The following is a 26,602-nucleotide window of genomic DNA, read 5'->3' as shown; positions in this document are numbered from 1 at the left end:
GCTTAAGCAAAGTCCCTAGGAATGTTGGAAAGCTTACTACCGTGAAACTAAAGCAGAACAGCGATGAAGGCCTCATGGAGCTGCTGCACGCCTCCCGTTTTGCCAGCATAATCAGGGCCTTACTTCGAGGCTAGTGCTCACATTGACTTTCACGTTTGGTATAGAGCAGAGCCGGGTGAGCTTCCAACTAGGAACTGGAAGCACAAGGTTTCTTTCGAGAAAACTCATTTTCTTCTATGAACCATGCCGGCTGTAAGTAAAAGCACGGTAACAACAGTGCTTTTCAGGTAGCTTCGGGGCAGCATCAACGGAGCTTTCATAATGGGAAAACTAGCCTTGTGCCATCAGTCTCTAATTTCTAGGTTGACACGCAGCATACACGCAGGAGCAGAGCTTCCTGGTTCTACGCAGTGTTCTGGTACTGAAACGGGTGCTGAAGCAAGTCCCCTAGGAGTGTTGAAAAGCTTACTACCTTGAAACTAAAGCAGAACAACGATGAAGGCCTCATGGAGCTGCTGCACGCCTCTCGTTTTGCAAGGATAATCAGGGCCTTACTTCGAAGCTTGGGCTCACGTTGACTTTCACTTTAGGTATAGCGCAGAGCAGGGTGAGCTTCCAACAAGGAACTGGAAACCCAAGGTTTCTTAGGAGAAAACTCATTTTCTTCTCAGAACCATGCCGGCAGTGAGGAAAACCCCGGCAACAACAATGCTTTTCAGGTAGCTTCGAGGCCGCATGAACGGAGCTTTCATAATGGCAAAAGAAGCCTTATGCCATCAGTCTCCAATTTCTAGGTTGACACGCAGCATACACGCAGGACCAGAGCTTACTGTCTCTACGCAGTGTTCTGGTACCGAAACGGTTGCTTAAGCAAAGTCCCTAGGAATGTTGGAAAGCTTACTACCGTGAAACTAAAGCAGAACAGCGATGAAGGCCTCATGGAGCTGCTGCACGCCTCCCGTTTTGCCAGGATAATCAGGGCCTTACTTCGAGGCTAGTGCTCACATTGACTTTCACGTTTGGTATAGAGCAGAGCAGGGTGAGCTTCCAACTAGGAACTGGAAGCACAAGGTTTCTTTCGAGAAAACTCATTTTCTTCTATGAACCATGCCGGCTGTAAGTAAAAGCACGGTAACAACAGTGCTTTTCAGGTAGCTTCGGGGCAGCATCAACGGAGCTTTCATAATGGGAAAACTAGCCTTGTGCCATCAGTCTCTAATTTCTAGGTTGACACGCAGCATACACGCAGGAGCAGAGCTTCCTGGTTCTACGCAGTGTTCTGGTACTGAAACGGGTGCTGAAGCAAGTCCCCTAGGAGTGTTGAAAAGCTTACTACCTTGAAACTAAAGCAGAACAACGATGAAGGCCTCATGGAGCTGCTGCACGCCTCTCGTTTTGCAAGGATAATCAGGGCCTTACTTCGAAGCTTGGGCTCACGTTGACTTTCACTTTAGGTATAGCGCAGAGCAGGGTGAGCTTCCAACAAGGAACTGGAACCCCAAGGTTTCTTAGGAGAAAACTCATTTTCTTCTCAGAACCATGCCGGCAGTGAGGAAAACCCCGGCAACAACAATGCTTTTCAGGTAGCTTCGAGGCCGCATGAACGGAGCTTTCATAATGGGAAAAGAAGCCTTATGCCATCAGTCTCCAATTTCTAGGTTGACACGCAGCATACACGCAGGACCAGAGCTTACTGTCTCTACGCAGTGTTCTGGTACCGAAACGGTTGCTTAAGCAAAGTCCCTAGGAATGTTGGAAAGCTTACTACCGTGAAACTAAAGCAGAACAGCGATGAAGGCCTCATGGAGCTGCTGCACGCCTCCCGTTTTGCCAGCATAATCAGGGCCTTACTTCGAGGCTAGTGCTCACATTGACTTTCACGTTTGGTATAGAGCAGAGCAGGGTGAGCTTCGAACTAGGAACTGGAAGCACAAGGTTTCTTTCGAGAAAACTCATTTTCTTCTATGTGCCATGCCGGCTGTAAGTAAAAGCACGGTAACAACAGTGCTTTTCAGGTAGCTTCGGGGCCGCATCAACGGAGCTTTCATAATGGGAAAACTAGCCTTGTGCCATCAGTCTCTAATTTCTAGGTTGACACGCAGCATACACGCAGGAGCAGAGCTTCCTGGTTCTACGCAGTGTTCTGGTACCGAAACGGGTGCTGAAGCAAGGCCCCTAGGAGTGTTGAAAAGCTTACTACCTTGAAACTAAAGCAGAACAACGATGAAGGCCTCATGGAGCTGCTGCACGCCTCTCGTTTTGCAAGGATAATCAGGGCCTTACTTCGAAGCTTGGGCTCACGTTGACTTTCACTTTAGGTATAGCGCAGAGCAGGGTGAGCTTCCAACTAGGAACTGGAACCCCAAGGTTTCTTAGGAGAAAACTCAGTTTCTTCTCAGAACCATGCCGGCAGTGAGGAAAACCCCGGCAACAACAATGCTTTTCAGGTAGCTTCGAGGCCGCATGAACGGAGCTTTCATAATGGGAAAAGAAGCCTTATGCCATCAGTCTCCAATTTCTAGGTTGACACGCAGCATACACGCAGGACCAGAGCTTACTGTCTCTACGCAGTGTTCTGGTACTGAAACGGTTGCTTAAGCAAAGTCCCTAGGAATGTTGGAAAGCTTACTACCGTGAAACTAAAGCAGAACAGCGATGAAGGCCTCATGGAGCTGCTGCACGCCTCCCGTTTTGCCAGGATAATCAGGGCCTTACTTCGAGGCTAGTGCTCACATTGACTTTCACGTTTGGTATAGAGCAGAGCCGGGTGAGCTTCCAACTAGGAACTGGAAGCACAAGGTTTCTTTCGAGAAAACTCATTTTCTTCTATGTGCCATGCCGGCTGTAAGTAAAAGCACGGTAACAACAGTGCTTTTCAGGTAGCTTCGGGGCCGCATCAACGGAGCTTTCATAATGGGAAAACTAGCCTTGTGCCATCAGTCTCTAATTTCTAGGTTGACACGCAGCATACACGCAGGAGCAGAGCTTCCTGGTTCTACGCAGTGTTCTGGTACCGAAACGGGTGCTGAAGCAAGGCCCCTAGGAGTGTTGAAAAGCTTACTACCTTGAAACTAAAGCAGAACAACGATGAAGGCCTCATGGAGCTGCTGCACGCCTCTCGTTTTGCAAGGATAATCAGGGCCTTACTTCGAAGCTTGGGCTCACGTTGACTTTCACTTTAGGTATAGCGCAGAGCAGGGTGAGCTTCCAACTAGGAACTGGAACCCCAAGGTTTCTTAGGAGAAAACTCAGTTTCTTCTCAGAACCATGCCGGCAGTGAGGAAAACCCCGGCAACAACAATGCTTTTCAGGTAGCTTCGAGGCCGCATGAACGGAGCTTTCATAATGGGAAAAGAAGCCTTATGCCATCAGTCTCCAATTTCTAGGTTGACACGCAGCATACACGCAGGACCAGAGCTTACTGTCTCTACGCAGTGTTCTGGTACCGAAACGGTTGCTTAAGCAAAGTCCCTAGGAATGTTGGAAAGCTTACTACCGTGAAACTAAAGCAGAACAGCGATGAAGGCCTCATGGAGCTGCTGCACGCCTCCCGTTTTGCCAGGATAATCAGGGCCTTACTTCGAGGCTAGTGCTCACATTGACTTTCACGTTTGGTATAGAGCAGAGCCGGGTGAGCTTCCAACTAGGAACTGGAAGCACAAGGTTTCTTTCGAGAAAACTCATTTTCTTCTATGAACCATGCCGGCTGTAAGTAAAAGCACGGTAACAACAGTGCTTTTCAGGTAGCTTCGGGGCAGCATCAACGGAGCTTTCATAATGGGAAAACTAGCCTTGTGCCATCAGTCTCTAATTTCTAGGTTGACACGCAGCATACACGCAGGAGCAGAGCTTCCTGGTTCTACGCAGTGTTCTGGTACTGAAACGGGTGCTGAAGCAAGTCCCCTAGGAGTGTTGAAAAGCTTACTACCTTGAAACTAAAGCAGAACAACGATGAAGGCCTCATGGAGCTGCTGCACGCCTCTCGTTTTGCAAGGATAATCAGGGCCTTACTTCGAAGCTTGGGCTCACGTTGACTTTCACTTTAGGTATAGCGCAGAGCAGGGTGAGCTTCCAACAAGGAACTGGAACCCCAAGGTTTCTTAGGAGAAAACTCATTTTCTTCTCAGAACCATGCCGGCAGTGAGGAAAACCCCGGCAACAACAATGCTTTTCAGGTAGCTTCGAGGCCGCATGAACGGAGCTTTCATAATGGCAAAAGAAGCCTTATGCCATCAGTCTCCAATTTCTAGGTTGACACGCAGCATACACGCAGGACCAGAGCTTACTGTCTCTACGCAGTGTTCTGGTACCGAAACGGTTGCTTAAGCAAAGTCCCTAGGAATGTTGGAAAGCTACTACCGTGAAACTAAAGCAGAACAGCGATGAAGGCCTCATGGAGCTGCTGCACGCCTCCCGTTTTGCCAGGATAATCAGGGCCTTACTTCGAGGCTAGTGCTCACATTGACTTTCACGTTTGGTATAGAGCAGAGCAGGGTGAGCTTCCAACTAGGAACTGGAAGCACAAGGTTTCTTTCGAGAAAACTCATTTTCTTCTATGAACCATGCCGGCTGTAAGTAAAAGCACGGTAACAACAGTGCTTTTCAGGTAGCTTCGGGGCAGCATCAACGGAGCTTTCATAATGGGAAAACTAGCCTTGTGCCATCAGTCTCTAATTTCTAGGTTGACACGCAGCATACACGCAGGAGCAGAGCTTCCTGGTTCTACGCAGTGTTCTGGTACTGAAACGGGTGCTGAAGCAAGTCCCCTAGGAGTGTTGAAAAGCTTACTACCTTGAAACTAAAGCAGAACAACGATGAAGGCCTCATGGAGCTGCTGCACGCCTCTCGTTTTGCAAGGATAATCAGGGCCTTACTTCGAAGCTTGGGCTCACGTTGACTTTCACTTTAGGTATAGCGCAGAGCAGGGTGAGCTTCCAACTAGGAACTGGAACCCCAAGGTTTCTTAGGAGAAAACTCAGTTTCTTCTCAGAACCATGCCGGCAGTGAGGAAAACCCCGGCAACAACAATGCTTTTCAGGTAGCTTCGAGGCCGCATGAACGGAGCTTTCATAATGGGAAAAGAAGCCTTATGCCATCAGTCTCCAATTTCTAGGTTGACACGCAGCATACACGCAGGACCAGAGCTTACTGTCTCTACGCAGTGTTCTGGTACCGAAACGGTTGCTTAAGCAAAGTCCCTAGGAATGTTGGAAAGCTTACTACCGTGAAACTAAAGCAGAACAGCGATGAAGGCCTCATGGAGCTGCTGCACGCCTCCCGTTTTGCCAGGATAATCAGGGCCTTACTTCGAGGCTAGTGCTCACATTGACTTTCACGTTTGGTATAGAGCAGAGCCGGGTGAGCTTCCAACTAGGAACTGGAAGCACAAGGTTTCTTTCGAGAAAACTCATTTTCTTCTACGTGCCATGCCGGCTGTAAGTAAAAGCACGGTAACAACAGTGCTTTTCAGGTAGCTTCGGGGCCGCATCAACGGAGCTTTCATAATGGGAAAACTAGCCTTGTGCCATCAGTCTCTAATTTCTAGGTTGACACGCAGCATACACGCAGGAGCAGAGCTTCCTGGTTCTACGCAGTGTTCTGGTACCGAAACGGGTGCTGAAGCAAGGCCCCTAGGAGTGTTGAAAAGCTTACTACCTTGAAACTAAAGCAGAACAACGATGAAGGCCTCATGGAGCTGCTGCACGCCTCTCGTTTTGCAAGGATAATCAGGGCCTTACTTCGAAGCTTGGGCTCACGTTGACTTTCACTTTAGGTATAGCGCAGAGCAGGGTGAGCTTCCAACTAGGAACTGGAAACCCAAGGTTTCTTAGGAGAAAACTCAGTTTCTTCTCAGAACCATGCCGGCAGTGAGGAAAACCCCGGCAACAACAATGCTTTTCAGGTAGCTTCGAGGCCGCATGAACGGAGCTTTCATAATGGCAAAAGAAGCCTTATGCCATCAGTCTCCAATTTCTAGGTTGACACGCAGCATACACGCAGGACCAGAGCTTACTGTCTCTACGCAGTGTTCTGGTACCGAAACGGTTGCTTAAGCAAACTCCCTAGGAATGTTGGAAAGCTTACTACCGTGAAACTAAAGCAGAACAGCGATGAAGGCCTCATGGAGCTGCTGCACGCCTCCCGTTTTGCCAGCATAATCAGGGCCTTACTTCGAGGCTAGTGCTCACATTGACTTTCACGTTTGGTATAGAGCAGAGCCGGGTGAGCTTCCAACTAGGAACTGGAAGCACAAGGTTTCTTTCGAGAAAACTCATTTTCTTCTATGAACCATGCCGGCTGTAAGTAAAAGCACGGTAACAACAGTGCTTTTCAGGTAGCTTCGGGGCAGCATCAACGGAGCTTTCATAATGGGAAAACTAGCCTTGTGCCATCAGTCTCTAATTTCTAGGTTGACACGCAGCATACACGCAGGAGCAGAGCTTCCTGGTTCTACGCAGTGTTCTGGTACTGAAACGGGTGCTGAAGCAAGTCCCCTAGGAGTGTTGAAAAGCTTACTACCTTGAAACTAAAGCAGAACAACGATGAAGGCCTCATGGAGCTGCTGCACGCCTCTCGTTTTGCAAGATAATCAGGGCCTTACTTCGAAGCTTGGGCTCACGTTGACTTTCACTTTAGGTATAGCGCAGAGCAGGGTGAGCTTCCAACAAGGAACTGGAACCCCAAGTTTTCTTAGGAGAAAACTCATTTTCTTCTCAGAACCATGCCGGCAGTGAGGAAAACCCCGGCAACAACAATGCTTTTCAGGTAGCTTCGAGGCCGCATGAACGGAGCTTTCATAATGGCAAAAGAAGCCTTATGCCATCAGTCTCCAATTTCTAGGTTGACACGCAGCATACACGCAGGACCAGAGCTTACTGTCTCTACGCAGTGTTCTGGTACCGAAACGGTTGCTTAAGCAAAGTCCCTAGGAATGTTGGAAAGCTTACTACCGTGAAACTAAAGCAGAACAGCGATGAAGGCCTCATGGAGCTGCTGCACGCCTCCCGTTTTGCCAGCATAATCAGGGCCTTACTTCGAGGCTAGTGCTCACATTGACTTTCACGTTTGGTATAGAGCAGAGCCGGGTGAGCTTCCAACTAGGAACTGGAAGCACAAGGTTTCTTTCGAGAAAACTCATTTTCTTCTATGAACCATGCCGGCTGTAAGTAAAAGCACGGTAACAACAGTGCTTTTCAGGTAGCTTCGGGGCAGCATCAACGGAGCTTTCATAATGGGAAAACTAGCCTTGTGCCATCAGTCTCTAATTTCTAGGTTGACACGCAGCATACACGCAGGAGCAGAGCTTCCTGGTTCTACGCAGTGTTCTGGTACTGAAACGGGTGCTGAAGCAAGTCCCCTAGGAATGTTGAAAAGCTTACTACCTTGAAACTAAATCAGAACAACGATGAAGGCCTCATGGAGCTGCTGCACGCCTCTCGTTTTGCAAGGATAATCAGGGCCTTACTTCGAAGCTTGGGCTCACGTTGACTTTCACTTTAGGTATAGCGCAGAGCAGGGTGAGCTTCCAACAAGCAACTGGAAACCCAAGGTTTCTTAGGAGAAAACTCATTTTCTTCTCAGAACCATGCCGGCAGTGAGGAAAACCCCGGCAACAACAATGCTTTTCAGGTAGCTTCGAGGCCGCATGAACGGAGCTTTCATAATGGGAAAAGAAGCCTTATGCCATCAGTCTCCAATTTCTAGGTTGACACGCAGCATACACGCAGGACCAGAGCTTACTGTCTCTACGCAGTGTTCTGGTACCGAAACGGTTGCTTAAGCAAAGTCCCTAGGAGTCTTGGAAAGCTTACTACCGTGAAACTAAAGCAGAACAGCGATGAAGGCCTCATGGAGCTGCTGCACGCCTCCCGTTTTGCCAGGATAATCAGGGCCTTACTTCGAGGCTAGTGCTCACATTGACTTTCACGTTTGGTATAGAGCAGAGCCGGGTGAGCTTCCAACTAGGAACTGGAAGCACAAGGTTTCTTTCGAGAAAACTCATTTTCTTCTATGTGCCATGCCGGCTGTAAGTAAAAGCACGGTAACAACAGTGCTTTTCAGGTAGCTTCGGGGCCGCATCAACGGAGCTTTCATAATGGGAAAACTAGCCTTGTGCCGTCAGTCTCTAATTTGTAGGTTGACACGCAGCATACACGCAGGAGCAGAGCTTCCTGGTTCTACGCAGTGTTCTGGTACTGAAACGGGTGCTGAAGCAAGTCCCCTAGGAGTGTTGAAAAGCTTACTACCTTGAAACTAAAGCAGAACAACGATGAAGGCCTCATGGAGCTGCTGCACGCCTCTCGTTTTGCAAGGATAATCAGGGCCTTACTTCGAAGCTTGGGCTCACGTTGACTTTCACTTTAGGTATAGCGCAGAGCAGGGTGAGCTTCCAACAAGCAACTGGAAACCCAAGGTTTCTTAGGAGAAAACTCAGTTTCTTCTCAGAACCATGCCGGCAGTGAGGAAAACCCCGGCAACAACAATGCTTTTCAGGTAGCTTCGAGGCCGCATGAACGGAGCTTTCATAATGGGAAAAGAAGCCTTATGCCATCAGTCTCCAATTTCTAGGTTGACACGCAGCATACACGCAGGACCAGAGCTTACTGTCTCTACGCAGTGTTCTGGTACCGAAACGGTTGCTTAAGCAAAGTCCCTAGGAGTCTTGGAAAGCTTACTACCGTGAAACTAAAGCAGAACAGCGATGAAGGCCTCATGGAGCTGCTGCACGCCTCCCGTTTTGGCAGGATAATCAGGGCCTTACTTCGAGGCTAGTACTCACATTGACTTTCACGTTTGGTATAGAGCAGAGCCGGGTGAGCTTCCAACTAGGAACTGGAAGCACAAGGTTTCTTTCGAGAAAACTCATTTTCTTCTATGTGCCATGCCGGCTCTAAGTAAAAGCACGGTAACAACAGTGCTTTTCAGGTAGCTTCGGGGCCGCATCAATGGAGCTTTCATAATGGGAAAACTAGCCTTGTGCCATCAGTCTCTAATTTCTAGGTTGACACGCAGCATACACGCAGGAGCAGAGCTTCCTGGTTCTACGCAGTGTTCTGGTACCGAAACGGGTGCTGAAGCAAGGCCCCTAGGAGTGTTGAAAAGCTTACTACCTTGAAACTAAAGCAGAACAACGATGAAGGCCTCATGGAGCTGCTGCACGCCTCTCGTTTTGCAAGGATAATCAGGGCCTTACTTCGAAGCTTGGGCTCACGTTGACTTTCACTTTAGGTATAGCGCAGAGCAGGGTGAGCTTCCAACAAGGAACTGGAACCCCAAGGTTTCTTAGGAGAAAACTCATTTTCTTCTCAGAACCATGCCGGCAGTGAGGAAAACCCCGGCAACAACAATGCTTTTCAGGTAGCTTCGAGGCCGCATGAACGGAGCTTTCATAATGGCAAAAGAAGCCTTATGCCATCAGTCTCCAATTTCTAGGTTGACACGCAGCATACACGCAGGACCAGAGCTTACTGTCTCTACGCAGTGTTCTGGTACCGAAACGGTTGCTTAAGCAAAGTCCCTAGGAATGTTGGAAAGTTTACTACCGTGAAACTAAAGCAGAACAGCGATGAAGGCCTCATGGAGCTGCTGCACGCCTCCCGTTTTGCCAGGATAATCAGGGCCTTACTTCGAGGCTAGTGCTCACATTGACTTTCACGTTTGGTATAGAGCAGAGCAGGGTGAGCTTCCAACTAGGAACTGGAAGCACAAGGTTTCTTTCGAGAAAACTCATTTTCTTCTATGAACCATGCCGGCTGTAAGTAAAAGCACGGTAACAACAGTGCTCTTCAGGTAGCTTCGGTGCAGCATCAACGGAGCTTTCATAATGGGAAAACTAGCCTTGTGCCATCAGTCTCTAATTTCTAGGTTGACACGCAGCATACACGCAGGAGCAGAGCTTCCTGGTTCTACGCAGTGTTCTGGTACTGAAACGGGTGCTGAAGCAAGTCCCCTAGGAGTGTTGAAAAGCTTACTACCTTGAAACTAAAGCAGAACAACGATGAAGGCCTCATGGAGCTGCTGCACGCCTCTCGTTTTGCAAGGATAATCAGGGCCTTACTTCGAAGCTTGGGCTCACGTTGACTTTCACTTTAGGTATAGCGCAGAGCAGGGTGAGCTTCCAACAAGGAACTGGAACCCCAAGGTTTCTTAGGAGAAAACTCATTTCCTTCTCAGAACCATACCGGCAGTGAGGAAAACCCCGGCAACAACAATGCTTTTCAGGTAGCTTCGAGGCCGCATGAACGGAGCTTTCATAATGGCAAAAGAAGCCTTATGCCATCAGTCTCCAATTTCTAGGTTGACACGCAGCATACACGCAGGACCAGAGCTTACTGTCTCTACGCAGTGTTCTGGTACCGAAACGGTTGCTTAAGCAAAGTCCCTAGGAGTCTTGGAAAGCTTACTACCGTGAAACTAAAGCAGAACAGCGATGAAGGCCTCATGGAGCTGCTGCACGCCTCCCATTTTGCCAGGATAATCAGGGCCTTACTTCGAGGCTAGTACTCACATTGACTTTCACGTTTGGTATAGAGCAGAGCCGGGTGAGCTTCCAACTAGGAACTGGAAGCACAAGGTTTCTTTCGAGAAAACTCATTTTCTTCTATGTGCCATGCCGGCTGTAAGTAAAAGCACGGTAACAACAGTGCTTTTCAGGTAGCTTCGGGGCCGCATCAAAGGAGCTTTCATAATGGGAAAACTAGCCTTGTGCCATCAGTCTCTAATTTCTAGGTTGACACGCAGCATACACGTAGGAGCAGAGCTTCCTGGTTCTACGCAGTGTTCTGGTACTGAAACGGGTGCTGAAGCAAGGCCCCTAGGAGTGTTGAAAAGCTTACTACCTTGAAACTAAAGCAGAACAACGATGAAGGCCTCATGGAGCTGCTGCACGCCTCTCGTTTTGCAAGGATAATCAGGGCCTTACTTCGAAGCTTGGGCTCACGTTGACTTTCACTTTAGGTATAGCGCAGAGCAGGGTGAGCTTCCAACAAGGAACTGGAACCCCAAGGTTTCTTAGGAGAAAACTCATTTTCTTCTCAGAACCATGCCGGCAGTGAGGAAAACCCCGGCAACAACAATGCTTTTCAGGTAGCTTCGAGGCCGCATGAACGGAGCTTTCATAATGGCAAAAGAAGCCTTATGCCATCAGTCTCCAATTTCTAGGTTGACACGCAGCATACACGCAGAACCAGAGCTTACTGTCTCTACGCAGTGTTCTGGTACCGAAACGGTTGCTTAAGCAAAGTCCCTAGGAGTCTTGGAAAGCTTACTACCGTGAAACTAAAGCAGAACAGCGATGAAGGCCTCATGGAGCTGCTGCACGCCTCCCGTTTTGCCAGGATAATCAGGGCCTTACTTCGAGGCTAGTGCTCACATTGACTTTCACGTTTGGTATAGAGCAGAGCCGGGTGAGCTTCCAACTAGGAACTGGAAGCACAAGGTTTCTTTCGAGAAAACTCATTTTCTTCTATGAACCATGCCGGCTGTAAGTAAAAGCACGGTAACAACAGTGCTTTTCAGGTAGCTTCGGGGCAGCATCAACGGAGCTTTCATAATGGGAAAACTAGCCTTGTGCCATCAGTCTCTAATTTCTAGGTTGACACGCAGCATACACGCAGGAGCAGAGCTTCCTGGTTCTACGCAGTGTTCTGGTACTGAAACGGGTGCTGAAGCAAGGCCCCTAGGAGTGTTGAAAAGCTTACTACCTTGAAACTAAAGCAGAACAACGATGAAGGCCTCATGGAGCTGCTGCACGCCTCTCGTTTTGCAAGGATAATCAGGGCCTTACTTCGAAGCTTGGGCTCACGTTGACTTTCACTTTAGGTATAGCGCAGAGCAGGGTGAGCTTCCAACAAGGAACTGGAAACCCAAGGTTTCTTAGGAGAAAACTCATTTTCTTCTCAGAACCATGCCGGCAGTGAGGACAACCCCGGCAACAACAATGCTTTTCAGGTAGCTTCGAGGCCGCATGAACGGAGCTTTCATAATGGGAAAAGAAGCCTTATGCCATCAGTCTCCAATTTCTAGGTTGACACGCAGCATACACGCAGGACCAGAGCTTACTGTCTCTACGCAGTGTTCTGGTACCGAAACGGTTGCTTAAGCAAAGTCCCTAGGAATGTTGGAAAGCTTACTACCGTGAAACTAAAGCAGAACAGCGATGAAGGCCTCATGGAGCTGCTGCACGCCTCCCGTTTTGCCAGGATAATCAGGGCCTTACTTCGAGGCTAGTGCTCACATTGACTTTCACGTTTGGTATAGAGCAGAGCAGGGTGAGCTTCCAACTAGGAACTGGAAGCACAAGGTTTCTTTCGCGAAAACTCATTTTCTTCTATGAACCATGCCTGCTGTAAGTAAAAGCACGGTAACAACAGTGCTTTTCAGGTAGCTTCGGGGCCGCATCAACGGAGCTTTCATAATGGGAAAACTAGCCTTGTGCCATCAGTCTCTAATTTCTAGGTTGACACGCAGCATACACGCAGGAGCAGAGCTTCCTGGTTCTACGCAGTGTTCTGGTACTGAAACGGTGCTGAAGCAAGTCCCCTAGGAGTGTTGAAAAGCTTACTACCTTGAAACTAAAGCAGAACAACGATGAAGGCCTCATGGAGCTGCTGCACGCCTCTCGTTTTGCAAGGATAATCAGGGCCTTACTTCCAAGCTTGGGCTCACGTTGACTTTCACTTTAGGTATAGCGCAGAGCAGGGTGAGCTTCCAACAAGGAACTGGAAACCCAAGGTTTCTTAGGAGAAAACTCAGTTTCTTCTCAGAACCATGCCGGCAGTGAGGAAAACCCCGGCAACAACAATGCTTTTCAGGTAGCTTCGAGGCCGCATGAACGGAGCTTTCATAATGGCAAAAGAAGCCTTATGCCATCAGTCTCCAATTTCTAGGTTGACACGCAGCATACACGCAGGACCAGAGCTTACTGTCTCTACGCAGTGTTCTGGTACCGAAACGGTTGCTTAAGCAAAGTCCCTAGGAATGTTGGAAAGCTTACTACCGTGAAACTAAAGCAGAACAGCGATGAAGGCCTCATGGAGCTGCTGCACGCCTCCCGTTTTGCCAGGATAATCAGGGCCTTACTTCGAGGCTAGTGCTCACATTGACTTTCACGTTTGGTATAGAGCAGAGCAGGGTGAGCTTCCAACTAGGAACTGGAAGCACAAGGTTTCTTTCGAGAAAACTCATTTTCTTCTATGTGCCATGCCGGCTGTAAGTAAAAGCACGGTAACAACAGTGCTTTTCAGGTAGCTTCGGGGCCGCATCAATGGAGCTTTCATAATGGGAAAACTAGCCTTGTGCCATCAGTCTCTAATTTCTAGGTTGACACGCAGCATACACGCAGGAGCAGAGCTTCCTGGTTCTACGCAGTGTTCTGGTACCAAAACGGGTGCTGAAGCAAGGCCCCTAGGAGTGTTGAAAAGCTTACTACCTTGAAACTAAAGCAGAAAAACGATGAAGGCCTCATGGAGCTGCTGCACGCCTCTCGTTTTGCAAGGATAATCAGGGCCTTACTTCGAAGCTTGGGCTCACGTTGACTTTCACTTTAGGTATAGCGCAGAGCAGGGTGAGCTTCCAACAAGGAACTGGAAACCCAAGGTTTCTTAGGAGAAAACTCATTTTCTTCTCAGAACCATGCCAGCAGTGAGGAAAACCCCGGCAACAACAATGCTTTTCAGGTAGCTTCGAGGCCGAATGAACGGAGCTTTCATAATGGGAAAAGAAGCCTTATGCCATCAGTCTCCAATTTCTAGGTTGACACGCAGCATACACGCAGGACCCGAGCTTACTGTCTCTACGCAGTGTTCTGGTACCGAAACGGTTGCTTAAGCAAAGTCCCTAGGAATGTTGGAAAGCTTACTACCGTGAAACTAAAGCAGAACAGCGATGAAGGCCTCATGGAGCTGCTGCACGCCTCCCGTTTTGCCAGGATAATCAGGGCCTTACTTCGAGGCTAGTGCTCACATTGACTTTCACGTTTGGTATAGAGCAGAGCCGGGTGAGCTTCCAACTAGGAACTGGAAGCACAAGATTTCTTTCGAGAAAACTCATTTTCTTCTATGTGCCATGCCGACTGTAAGTAAAACCACGGTAACAACAGTGCTTTTCAGGTAGCCTCGGGGCCGCATTAACGGAGCTTTCATAATGGGAAAACTAGCCTTGTGCCATCAGTCTCTAATTTCTAGGTTGACACGCAGCATACACGCAGGAGCAGAGCTTCCTGGTTCTACGCAGTGTTCTGGTACTGAAACGGGTGCTGAAGCAAGTCCCCTAGGAGTGTTGAAAAGCTTACTACCTTGAAACTAAAGCAGAACAACGATGAAGGCCTCATGGAGCTGCTGCACGCCTCTCGTTTTGCAAGGATAATCAGGGCCTTACTTCGAAGCTTGGGCTCACGTTGACTTTCACTTTAGGTATAGCGCAGAGCAGGGTGAGCTTCCAACAAGGAACTGGAAACCCAAGGTTTCTTAGGAGAAAACTCATTTTCTTCTCAGAACCATGCCGGCAGTGAGGAAAACCCCGGCAACAACAATGCTTTTCAGGTAGCTTCGAGGCCGCATGAACGGAGCTTTCATAATGGCAAAAGAAGCCTTATGCCATCAGTCTCCAATTTCTAGGTTGACACGCAGCATACACGCAGGACCAGAGCTTACTGTCTCTACGCAGTGTTCTGGTACCGAAACGGTTGCTTAAGCAAAGTCCCTAGGAATGTTGGAAAGCTTACTACCGTGAAACTAAAGCAGAACAGCGATGAAGGCCTCATGGAGCTGCTGCACGCCTCCCGTTTTGCCAGGATAATCAGGGCCTTACTTCGAGGCTAGTGCTCACATTGACTTTCACGTTTGGTATAGAGCAGAGCCGGGTGAGCTTCCAACTAGGAACTGGAAGCACAAGGTTTCTTTTGAGAAAACTCATTTTCTTCTATGAACCATGCCGGCTGTAAGTAAAAGCACGGTAACAACAGTGCTTTTCAGGTAGCTTCGGGGCAGCATCAACGGAGCTTTCATAATGGGAAAACTAGCCTTGTGCCATCAGTCTCTAATTTCTAGGTTGACACGCAGCATACACGCAGGAGCAGAGCTTCCTGGTTCTACGCAGTGTTCTGGTACCGAAACGGGTGCTGAAGCAAGGCCCCTAGGAGTGTTGAAAAGCTTACTACCTTGAAACTAAAGCAGAACAACGATGAAGCCCTCATGGAGCTGCTGCACGCCTCTCGTTTTGCAAGGATAATCAGGGCCTTACTTCGAAGCTAGGGCTCACGTTGACTTTCACTTTAGGTATAGCGCAGAGCAGGGTGAGCTTCCAACAAGGAACTGGAAACCCAAGGTTTCTTAGGAGAAAACTCAGTTTCTTCTCAGAACCATGCCGGCAGTGAGGAAAACCCCGGCAACAACAATGCTTTTCAGGTAGCTTCGAGGCCGCATGAACGGAGCTTTCATAATGGGAAAAGAAGCCTTATGCCATCAGTCTCCAATTTCTAGGTTGACACGCAGCATACATGCAGGACCAGAGCTTACTGTCTCTACGCAGTGTTCTGGTACCGAAACGGTTGCTTAAGCAAAGTCCCTAGGAGTCTTGGAAAGCTTACTACCGTGAAACTAAAGCAGAACAGCGATGAAGGCCTCATGGAGCTGCTGCACGCCTCCCGTTTTGCCAGGATAATCAGGGCCTTACTTCGAGGCTAGTGCTCACATTGACTTTCACGTTTGGTATAGAGCAGAGCCGGGTGAGCTTCCAACTAGGAACTGGAAGCACAAGGTTTCTTTCGAGAAAACTCATTTTCTTCTATGAACCATGCCGGCTGTAAGTAAAAGCACGGTAACAACAGTGCTTTTCAGGTAGCTTCGGGGCAGCATCAACGGAGCTTTCATAATGGGAAAACTAGCCTTGTGCCATCAGTCTCTAATTTCTAGGTTGACACGCAGCATACACGCAGGAGCAGAGCTTCCTGGTTCTACGCAGTGTTCTGGTACTGAAACGGTGCTGAAGCAAGTCCCCTAGGAGTGTTGAAAAGCTTACTACCTTGAAACTAAAGCAGAACAACGATGAAGGCCTCATGGAGCTGCTGCACGCCTCTCGTTTTGCAAGGATAATCAGGGCCTTACTTCGAAGCTTGGGCTCACGTTGACTTTCACTTTAGGTATAGCGCAGAGCAGGGTGAGCTTCCAACAAGGAACTGGAAACCCAAGGTTTCTTAGGAGAAAACTCAGTTTCTTCTCAGAACCATGCCGGCAGTGAGGAAAACCCCGGCAACAACAATGCTTTTCAGGTAGCTTCGAGGCCGCATGAACGGAGCTTTCATAATGGCAAAAGAAGCCTTATGCCATCAGTCTCCAATTTCTAGGTTGACACGCAACATACACGCAGGACCAGAGCTTACTGTCTCTACGCAGTGTTCTGGTACCGAAACGGTTGCTTAAGCAAAGTCCCTAGGAATGTTGGAAAGCTTACTACCGTGAAACTAAAGCAGAACAGCGATGAAGGCCTCATGGAGCTGCTGCACGCCTCCCGTTTTGCCAGGATAATCAGGGCCTTACTTCGAGGCTAGTGCTCACATTGACTTTCACGTTTGGTATAGAGCAGAGCAGGGTGAGCTTCCAACTAGGAACTGGAAGCACAAGGTTTCTTTCGAGAAAACTCATTTTCTTCTATGTGCCATGCCGGCTGTAAGTAAAAGCACGGTAACAACAGTGCTTTTCAGGTAGCTTCGGGGCCGCATCAACGGAGCTTTCATAATGGGAAAACTAGCCTTGTGCCATCAGTCTCTAATTTCTAGGTTGACACGCAGCATACACGCAGGAGCAGAGCTTCCTGGTTCTACGCAGTGTTCTGGTACCAAAACGGGTGCTGAAGCAAGGCCCCTAGGAGTGTTGAAAAGCTTACTACCTTGAAACTAAAGCAGAAAAACGATGAAGGCCTCATGGAGCTGCTGCACGCCTCTCGTTTTGCAAGGATAATCAGGGCCTTACTTCGAAGCTTGGGCTCACGTTGACTTTCACTTTAGGTATAGCGCAGAGCAGGGTGAGCTTCCAACAAGGAACTGGAAACCCAAGGTTTCTTAGGAGAAAACTCATTTTCTTCTCAGAACCATGCCAGCAGTGAGGAAAACCCCGGCAACAACAATGCTTTTCAGGTAGCTTCGAGGCCGAATGAACGGAGCTTTCATAATGGGAAAAGAAGCCTTATGCCATCAGTCTCCAATTTCTAGGTTGACACGCAGCATACACGCAGGACCCGAGCTTACTGTCTCTACGCAGTGTTCTGGTACCGAAACGGTTGCTTAAGCAAAGTCCCTAGGAATGTTGGAAAGCTTACTACCGTGAAACTAAAGCAGAACAGCGATGAAGGCCTCATGGAGCTGCTGCACGCCTCCCGTTTTGCCAGGATAATCAGGGCCTTACTTCGAGGCTAGTGCTCACATTGACTTTCACGTTTGGTATAGAGCAGAGCCGGGTGAGCTTCCAACTAGGAACTGGAAGCACAAGATTTCTTTCGAGAAAACTCATTTTCTTCTATGTGCCATGCCGACTGTAAGTAAAACCACGGTAACAACAGTGCTTTTCAGGTAGCCTCGGGGCCGCATTAACGGAGCTTTCATAATGGGAAAACTAGCCTTGTGCCATCAGTCTCTAATTTCTTGGTTGACACGCAGCATACACGCAGGAGCAGAGCTTCCTGGTTCTACGCAGTGTTCTGGTACTGAAATGGGTGCTGAAGCAAGTCCCCTAGGAGTGTTGAAAAGCTTACTACCTTGAAACTAAAGCAGAACAACGATGAAGGCCTCATGGAGCTGCTGCACGCCTCTCGTTTTGCAAGGATAATCAGGGCCTTACTTCGAAGCTTGGGCTCACGTTGACTTTCACTTTAGGTATAGCGCAGAGCAGGGTGAGCTTCCAACAAGGAACTGGAAACCCAAGGTTTCTTAGGAGAAAACTCATTTTCTTCTCAGAACCATGCCGGCAGTGAGGAAAACCCCGGCAACAACAATGCTTTTCAGGTAGCTTCGAGGCCGCATGAACGGAGCTTTCATAATGGCAAAAGAAGCCTTATGCCATCAGTCTCCAATTTCTAGGTTGACACGCAGCATACACGCAGGACCAGAGCTTACTGTCTCTACGCAGTGTTCTGGTACCGAAACGGTTGCTTAAGCAAAGTCCCTAGGAATGTTGGAAAGCTTACTACCGTGAAACTAAAGCAGAACAGCGATGAAGGCCTCATGGAGCTGCTGCACGCCTCCCGTTTTGCCAGGATAATCAGGGCCTTACTTCGAGGCTAGTGCTCACATTGACTTTCACGTTTGGTATAGAGCAGAGCCGGGTGAGCTTCCAACTAGGAACTGGAAGCACAAGGTTTCTTTTGAGAAAACTCATTTTCTTCTATGAACCATGCCGGCTGTAAGTAAAAGCACGGTAACAACAGTGCTTTTCAGGTAGCTTCGGGGCAGCATCAACGGAGCTTTCATAATGGGAAAACTAGCCTTGTGCCATCAGTCTCTAATTTCTAGGTTGACACGCAGCATACACGCAGGAGCAGAGCTTCCTGGTTCTACGCAGTGTTCTGGTACTGAAACGGTGCTGAAGCAAGGCCCCTAGGAGTGTTGAAAAGCTTACTACCTTGAAACTAAAGCAGAACAACGATGAAGGCCTCATGGAGCTGCTGCACGCCTCTCGTTTTGCAAGGATAATCAGGGCCTTACTTCGAAGCTTGGGCTCACGTTGACTTTCACTTTAGGTATAGCGCAGAGCAGGGTGAGCTTCCAACAAGGAACTGGAAACCCAAGGTTTCTTAGGAGAAAACTCAGTTTCTTCTCAGAACCATGCCGGCAGTGAGGAAAACCCCGGCAACAACAATGCTTTTCAGGTAGCTTCGAGGCCGCATGAACGGAGCTTTCATAATGGCAAAAGAAGCCTTATGCCATCAGTCTCCAATTTCTAGGTTGACACGCAGCATACACGCAGGACCAGAGCTTACTGTCTCTACGCAGTGTTCTGGTACCGAAACGGTTGCTTAAGCAAAGTCCCTAGGAATGTTGGAAAGCTTACTACCGTGAAACTAAAGCAGAACAGCGATGAAGGCCTCATGGAGCTGCTGCACGCCTCCCGTTTTGCCAGGATAATCAGGGCCTTACTTCGAGGCTAGTGCTCACATTGACTTTCACGTTTGGTATAGAGCAGAGCAGGGTGAGCTTCCAACTAGGAACTGGAAGCACAAGGTTTCTTTCGAGAAAACTCATTTTCTTCTATGTGCCATGCCGGCTGTAAGTAAAAGCACGGTAACAACAGTGCTTTTCAGGTAGCTTCGGGGCCGCATCAATGGAGCTTTCATAATGGGAAAACTAGCCTTGTGCCATCACTCTCTAATTTCTAGGTTGACACGCAGCATACACGCAGGAGCAGTGCTTCCTGGTTCTACGCAGTGTTCTGGTACCAAAACGGGTGCTGAAGCAAGTCCCCTAGGAGTGTTGAAAAGCTTACTACCTTGAAACTAAAGCAGAACAACGATGAAGGCCTCATGGAGCTGCTGCACGCCTCTCGTTTTGCAAGGATAATCAGGGCCTTACTTCGAAGCTTGGGCTCACGTTGACTTTCACTTTAGGTATAGCGCAGAGCAGGGTGAGCTTCCAACAAGGAACTGGAAACCCAAGGTTTCTTAGGAGAAAACTCAGTTTCTTCTCAGAACCATGCCGGCAGTGAGGAAAACCCCGGCAACAACAATGCTTTTCAGGTAGCTTCGAGGCCGCATGAACGGAGCTTTCATAATGGCAAAAGAAGCCTTATGCCATCAGTCTCCAATTTCTAGGTTGACACGCAGCATACACGCAGGACCAGAGCTTACTGTCTCTACGCAGTGTTCTGGTACCGAAACGGTTGCTTAAGCAAAGTCCCTAGGAATGTTGGAAAGCTTACTACCGTGAAACTAAAGCAGAACAGCGATGAAGGCCTCATGGAGCTGCTGCACGCCTCCCGTTTTGCCAGGATAATCAGGGCCTTACTTCGAGGCTAGTGCTCACATTGACTTTCACGTTTGGTATAGAGCAGAGCAGGGTGAGCTTCCAACTAGGAACTGGAAGCACAAGGTTTCTTTCGAGAAAACTCATTTTCTTCTATGTGCCATGCCGGCTGTAAGTAAAAGCACGGTAACAACAGTGCTTTTCAGGTAGCTTCGGGGCCGCATCAATGGAGCTTTCATAATGGGAAAACTAGCCTTGTGCCATCACTCTCTAATTTCTAGGTTGACACGCAGCATACACGCAGGAGCAGTGCTTCCTGGTTCTACGCAGTGTTCTGGTACCAAAACGGGTGCTGAAGCAAGGCCCCTAGGAGTGTTGAAAAGCTTACTACCTTGAAACTAAAGCAGAAAAACGATGAAGGCCTCATGGAGCTGCTGCACGCCTCTCGTTTTGCAAGGATAATCAGGGCCTTACTTCGAAGCTTGGGCTCACGTTGACTTTCACTTTAGGTATAGCGCAGAGCAGGGTGAGCTTCCAACAAGGAACTGGAAACCCAAGGTTTCTTAGGAGAAAACTCATTTTCTTCTCAGAACCATGCCAGCAGTGAGGAGAACCCCGGCAACAACAATGCTTTTCAGGTAGCTTCGAGGCCGCATGAACGGAGCTTTCATAATGGGAAAAGAAGCCTTATGCCATCAGTCTCCAATTTCTAGGTTGACACGCAGCATACACGCAGGACCCGAGCTTACTGTCTCTACGCAGTGTTCTGGTACCGAAACGGTTGCTTAAGCAAAGTCCCTAGGAATGTTGGAAAGCTTACTACCGTGAAACTAAAGCAGAACAGCGATGAAGGCCTCATGGAGCTGCTGCACGCCTCCCGTTTTGCCAGGATAATCAGGGCCTTACTTCGAGGCTAGTGCTCACATTGACTTTCACGTTTGGTATAGAGCAGAGCCGGGTGAGCTTCCAACTAGGAACTGGAAGCACAAGATTTCTTTCGAGAAAACTCATTTTCTTCTATGTGCCATGCCGACTGTAAGTAAAACCACGGTAACAACAGTGCTTTTCAGGTAGCCTCGGGGCCGCATTAACGGAGCTTTCATAATGGGAAAACTAGCCTTGTGCCATCAGTCTCTAATTTCTAGGTTGACACGCAGCATACACGCAGGAGCAGAGCTTCCTGGTTCTACGCAGTGTTCTGGTACTGAAACGGGTGCTGAAGCAAGTCCCCTAGGAGTGTTGAAAAGCTTACTACCTTGAAACTAAAGCAGAACAACGATGAAGGCCTCATGGAGCTGCTGCACGCCTCTCGTTTTGCAAGGATAATCAGGGCCTTACTTCGAAGCTTGGGCTCACGTTGACTTTCACTTTAGGTATAGCGCAGAGCAGGGTGAGCTTCCAACAAGGAACTGGAAACCCAAGGTTTCTTAGGAGAAAACTCATTTTCTTCTCAGAACCATGCCGGCAGTGAGGAAAACCCCGGCAACAACAATGCTTTTCAGGTAGCTTCGAGGCCGCATGAACGGAGCTTTCATAATGGCAAAAGAAGCCTTATGCCATCAGTCTCCAATTTCTAGGTTGACACGCAGCATACACGCAGGACCAGAGCTTACTGTCTCTACGCAGTGTTCTGGTACCGAAACGGTTGCTTAAGCAAAGTCCCTAGGAATGTTGGAAAGCTTACTACCGTGAAACTAAAGCAGAACAGCGATGAAGGCCTCATGGAGCTGCTGCACGCCTCCCGTTTTGCCAGGATAATCAGGGCCTTACTTCGAGGCTAGTGCTCACATTGACTTTCACGTTTGGTATAGAGCAGAGCAGGGTGAGCTTCCAACTAGGAACTGGAAGCACAAGGTTTCTTTCGAGAAAACTCATTTTCTTCTATGTGCCATGCCGGCTGTAAGTAAAAGCACGGTAACAACAGTGCTTTTCAGGTAGCTTCGGGGCCGCATCAATGGAGCTTTCATAATGGGAAAACTAGCCTTGTGCCATCACTCTCTAATTTCTAGGTTGACACGCAGCATACACGCAGGAGCAGTGCTTCCTGGTTCTACGCAGTGTTCTGGTACCAAAACGGGTGCTGAAGCAAGGCCCCTAGGAGTGTTGAAAAGCTTACTACCTTGAAACTAAAGCAGAAAAACGATGAAGGCCTCATGGAGCTGCTGCACGCCTCTCGTTTTGCAAGGATAATCAGGGCCTTACTTCCAAGCTTGGGCTCACGTTGACTTTCACTTTAGGTATAGCGCAGAGCAGGGTGAGCTTCCAACAAGGAACTGGAAACCCAAGGTTTCTTAGGAGAAAACTCATTTTCTTCTCAGAACCATGCCAGCAGTGAGGAGAACCCCGGCAACAACAATGCTTTTCAGGTAGCTTCGAGGCCGCATGAACGGAGCTTTCATAATGGGAAAAGAAGCCTTATGCCATCAGTCTCCAATTTCTAGGTTGACACGCAGCATACACGCAGGACCCGAGCTTACTGTCTCTACGCAGTGTTCTGGTACCGAAACGGTTGCTTAAGCAAAGTCCCTAGGAATGTTGGAAAGCTTACTACCGTGAAACTAAAGCAGAACAGCGATGAAGGCCTCATGGAGCTGCTGCACGCCTCCCGTTTTGCCAGGATAATCAGGGCCTTACTTCGAGGCTAGTGCTCACATTGACTTTCACGTTTGGTATAGAGCAGAGCCGGGTGAGCTTCCAACTAGGAACTGGAAGCACAAGATTTCTTTCGACAAAACTCATTTTCTTCTATGTGCCATGCCGACTGTAAGTAAAACCACGGTAACAACAGTGCTTTTCAGGTAGCCTCGGGGCCGCATTAACGGAGCTTTCATAATGGGAAAACTAGCCTTGTGCCATCAGTCTCTAATTTCTAGGTTGACACGCAGCATACACGCAGGAGCAGAGCTTCCTGGTTCTACGCAGTGTTCTGGTACTGAAACGGGTGCTGAAGCAAGTCCCCTAGGAGTGTTGAAAAGCTTACTACCTTGAAACTAAAGCAGAACAACGATGAAGGCCTCATGGAGCTGCTGCACGCCTCTCGTTTTGCAAGGATAATCAGGGCCTTACTTCGAAGCTTGGGCTCACGTTGACTTTCACTTTAGGTATAGCGCAGAGCAGGGTGAGCTTCCAACAAGGAACTGGAAACCCAAGGTTTCTTAGGAGAAAACTCATTTTCTTCTCAGAACCATGCCGGCAGTGAGGAAAACCCCGGCAACAACAATGCTTTTCAGGTAGCTTCGAGGCCGCATGAACGGAGCTTTCATAATGGGAAAAGAAGCCTTATGCCATCAGTCTCCAATTTCTAGGTTGACACGCAGCATACACGCAGGACCAGAGCTTACTGTCTCTACGCAGTGTTCTGGGACCGAAACGGTTGCTTAAGCAAAGTCCCTAGGAATGTTGGAAAGCTTACTACCGTGAAACTAAAGCAGAACAGCGATGAAGGCCTCATGGAGCTGCTGCACGCCTCCCGTTTTGCCAGGATAATCAGGGCCTTACTTCGAGGCTAGTGCTCACATTGACTTTCACGTTTGGTATAGAGCAGAGCCGGGTGAGCTTCCAACTAGGAACTGGAAGCACAAGGTTTCTTTTGAGAAAACTCATTTTCTTCTATGAACCATGCCGGCTGTAAGTAAAAGCACGGTAACAACAGTGCTTTTCAGGTAGCTTCGGGGCAGCATCAACGGAGCTTTCATAATGGGAAAACTAGCCTTGTGCCATCAGTCTCTAATTTCTAGGTTGACACGCAGCATACACGCAGGAGCAGAGCTTCCTGGTTCTACGCAGTGTTCTGGTACCGAAACGGGTGCTGAAGCAAGGCCCCTAGGAGTGTTGAAAAGCTTACTACCTTGAAACTAAAGCAGAACAACGATGAAGCCCTCATGGAGCTGCTGCACGCCTCTCGTTTTGCAAGGATAATCAGGGCCTTACTTCGAAGCTAGGGCTCACGTTGACTTTCACTTTAGGTATAGCGCAGAGCAGGGTGAGCTTCCAACAAGGAACTGGAAACCCAAGGTTTCTTAGGAGAAAACTCAGTTTCTTCTCAGAACCATGCCGGCAGTGAGGAAAACCCCGGCAACAACAATGCTTTTCAGGTAGCTTCGAGGCCGCATGAACGGAGCTTTCATAATGGCAAAAGAAGCCTTATGCCATCAGTCTCCAATTTCTAGGTTGACACGCAGCATACATGCAGGACCAGAGCTTACTGTCTCTACGCAGTGTTCTGGTACCGAAACGGTTGCTTAAGCAAAGTCCCTAGGAGTCTTGGAAAGCTTACTACCGTGAAACTAAAGCAGAACAGCGATGAAGGCCTCATGGAGCTGCTGCACGCCTCCCGTTTTGCCAGGATAATCAGGGCCTTACTTCGAGGCTAGTGCTCACATTGACTTTCACGTTTGGTATAGAGCAGAGCCGGGTGAGCTTCCAACTAGGAACTGGAAGCACAAGGTTTCTTTCGAGAAAACTCATTTTCTTCTATGAACCATGCCGGCTGTAAGTAAAAGCACGGTAACAACAGTGCTTTTCAGGTAGCTTCGGGGCAGCATCAACGGAGCTTTCATAATGGGAAAACTAGCCTTGTGCCATCAGTCTCTAATTTCTAGGTTGACACGCAGCATACACGCAGGAGCAGAGCTTCCTGGTTCTACGCAGTGTTCTGGTACTGAAACGGGTGCTGAAGCAAGGCCCCTAGGAGTGTTGAAAAGCTTACTACTTTGAAACTAAAGCAGAACAACGATGAAGGCCTCATGGAGCTGCTGCACGCCTCTCGTTTTGCAAGGATAATCAGGGCCTTACTTCGAAGCTTGGGCTCACGTTGACTTTCACTTTAGGTATAGCGCAGAGCAGGGTGAGCTTCCAACAAGGAACTGGAAACCCAAGGTTTCTTAGGAGAAAACTCATTTTCTTCTCAGAACCATGCCGGCAGTGAGGAAAACCCCGGCAACAACAATGCTTTTCAGGTAGCTTCGAGGCCGCATGAACGGAGCTTTCATAATGGGAAAAGAAGCCTTATGCCATCAGTCTCCAATTTCTAGGTTGACACGCAGCATACACGCAGGACCAGAGCTTACTGTCTCTACGCAGTGTTCTGGTACCGAAACGGTTGCTTAAGCAAAGTCCCTAGGAATGTTGGAAAGCTTACTACCGTGAAACTAAAGCAGAACAGCGATGAAGGCCTCATGGAGCTGCTGCACGCCTCCCGTTTTGCCAGGATAATCAGGGCCTTACTTCGAGGCTAATGCTCACATTGACTTTCACGTTTGGTATAGAGCAGAGCAGGGTGAGCTTCCAACTAGGAACTGGAAGCACAAGGTTTCTTTCGAGAAAACTCATTTTCTTCTATGAACCATGCCGGCTGTAAGTAAAAGCACGGTAACAACAGTGCTTTTCAGGTAGCTTCGGGGCAGCATCAACGGAGCTTTCATAATGGGAAAACTAGCCTTGTGCCATCAGTCTCTAATTTCTAGGTTGACACGCAGCATACACGCAGGAGCAGAGCTTCCTGGTTCTACGCAGTGTTCTGGTACTGAAACGGTGCTGAAGCAAGTCCCCTAGGAGTGTTGAAAAGCTTACTACCTTGAAACTAAAGCAGAACAACGATGAAGGCCTCATGGAGCTGCTGCACGCCTCTCGTTTTGCAAGGATAATCAGGGCCTTACTTCGAAGCTTGGGCTCACGTTGACTTTCACTTTAGGTATAGCGCAGAGCAGGGTGAGCTTCCAACAAGGAACTGGAAACCCAAGGTTTCTTAGGAAAAAACTCAGTTTCTTCTCAGAACCATGCCGGCAGTGAGGAAAACCCCGGCAACAACAATGCTTTTCAGGTAGCTTCGAGGCCGCATGAACGGAGCTTTCATAATGGCAAAAGAAGCCTTATGCCATCAGTCTCCAATTTCTAGGTTGACACGCAGCATACACGCAGGACCAGAGCTTACTGTCTCTACGCAGTGTTCTGGTACCGAAACGGTTGCTTAAGCAAAGTCCCTAGGAATGTTGGAAAGCTTACTACCGTGAAACTAAAGCAGAACAGCGATGAAGGCCTCATGGAGCTGCTGCACGCCTCCCGTTTTGCCAGGATAATCAGGGCCTTACTTCGAGGCTAGTGCTCACATTGACTTTCACGTTTGGTATAGAGCAGAGCAGGGTGAGCTTCCAACTAGGAACTGGAAGCACAAGGTTTCTTTCGAGAAAACTCATTTTCTTCTATGTGCCATGCCGGCTGTAAGTAAAAGCACGGTAACAACAGTGCTTTTCAGGTAGCTTCGGGGCCGCATCAATGGAGCTTTCATAATGGGAAAACTAGCCTTGTGCCATCAGTCTCTAATTTCTAGGTTGACACGCAGCATACACGCAGGAGCAGAGCTTCCTGGTTCTACGCAGTGTTCTGGTACCAAAACGGGTGCTGAAGCAAGGCCCCTAGGAGTGTTGAAAAGCTTACTACCTTGAAACTAAAGCAGAAAAACGATGAAGGCCTCATGGAGCTGCTGCACGCCTCTCGTTTTGCAAGGATAATCAGGGCCTTACTTCGAAGCTTGGGCTCACGTTGACTTTCACTTTAGGTATAGCGCAGAGCAGGGTGAGCTTCCAACAAGGAACTGGAAACCCAAGGTTTCTTAGGAGAAAACTCATTTTCTTCTCAGAACAATGCCAGCAGTGA

The sequence above is a fragment of the Eubalaena glacialis genome, chromosome 10 (assembly GCF_028564815.1).
Source record: "Eubalaena glacialis isolate mEubGla1 chromosome 10, mEubGla1.1.hap2.+ XY, whole genome shotgun sequence".
Taxonomy (NCBI): domain Eukaryota; kingdom Metazoa; phylum Chordata; class Mammalia; order Artiodactyla; family Balaenidae; genus Eubalaena; species Eubalaena glacialis.
Note: the sequence above shows the minus strand (reverse complement) of the source record.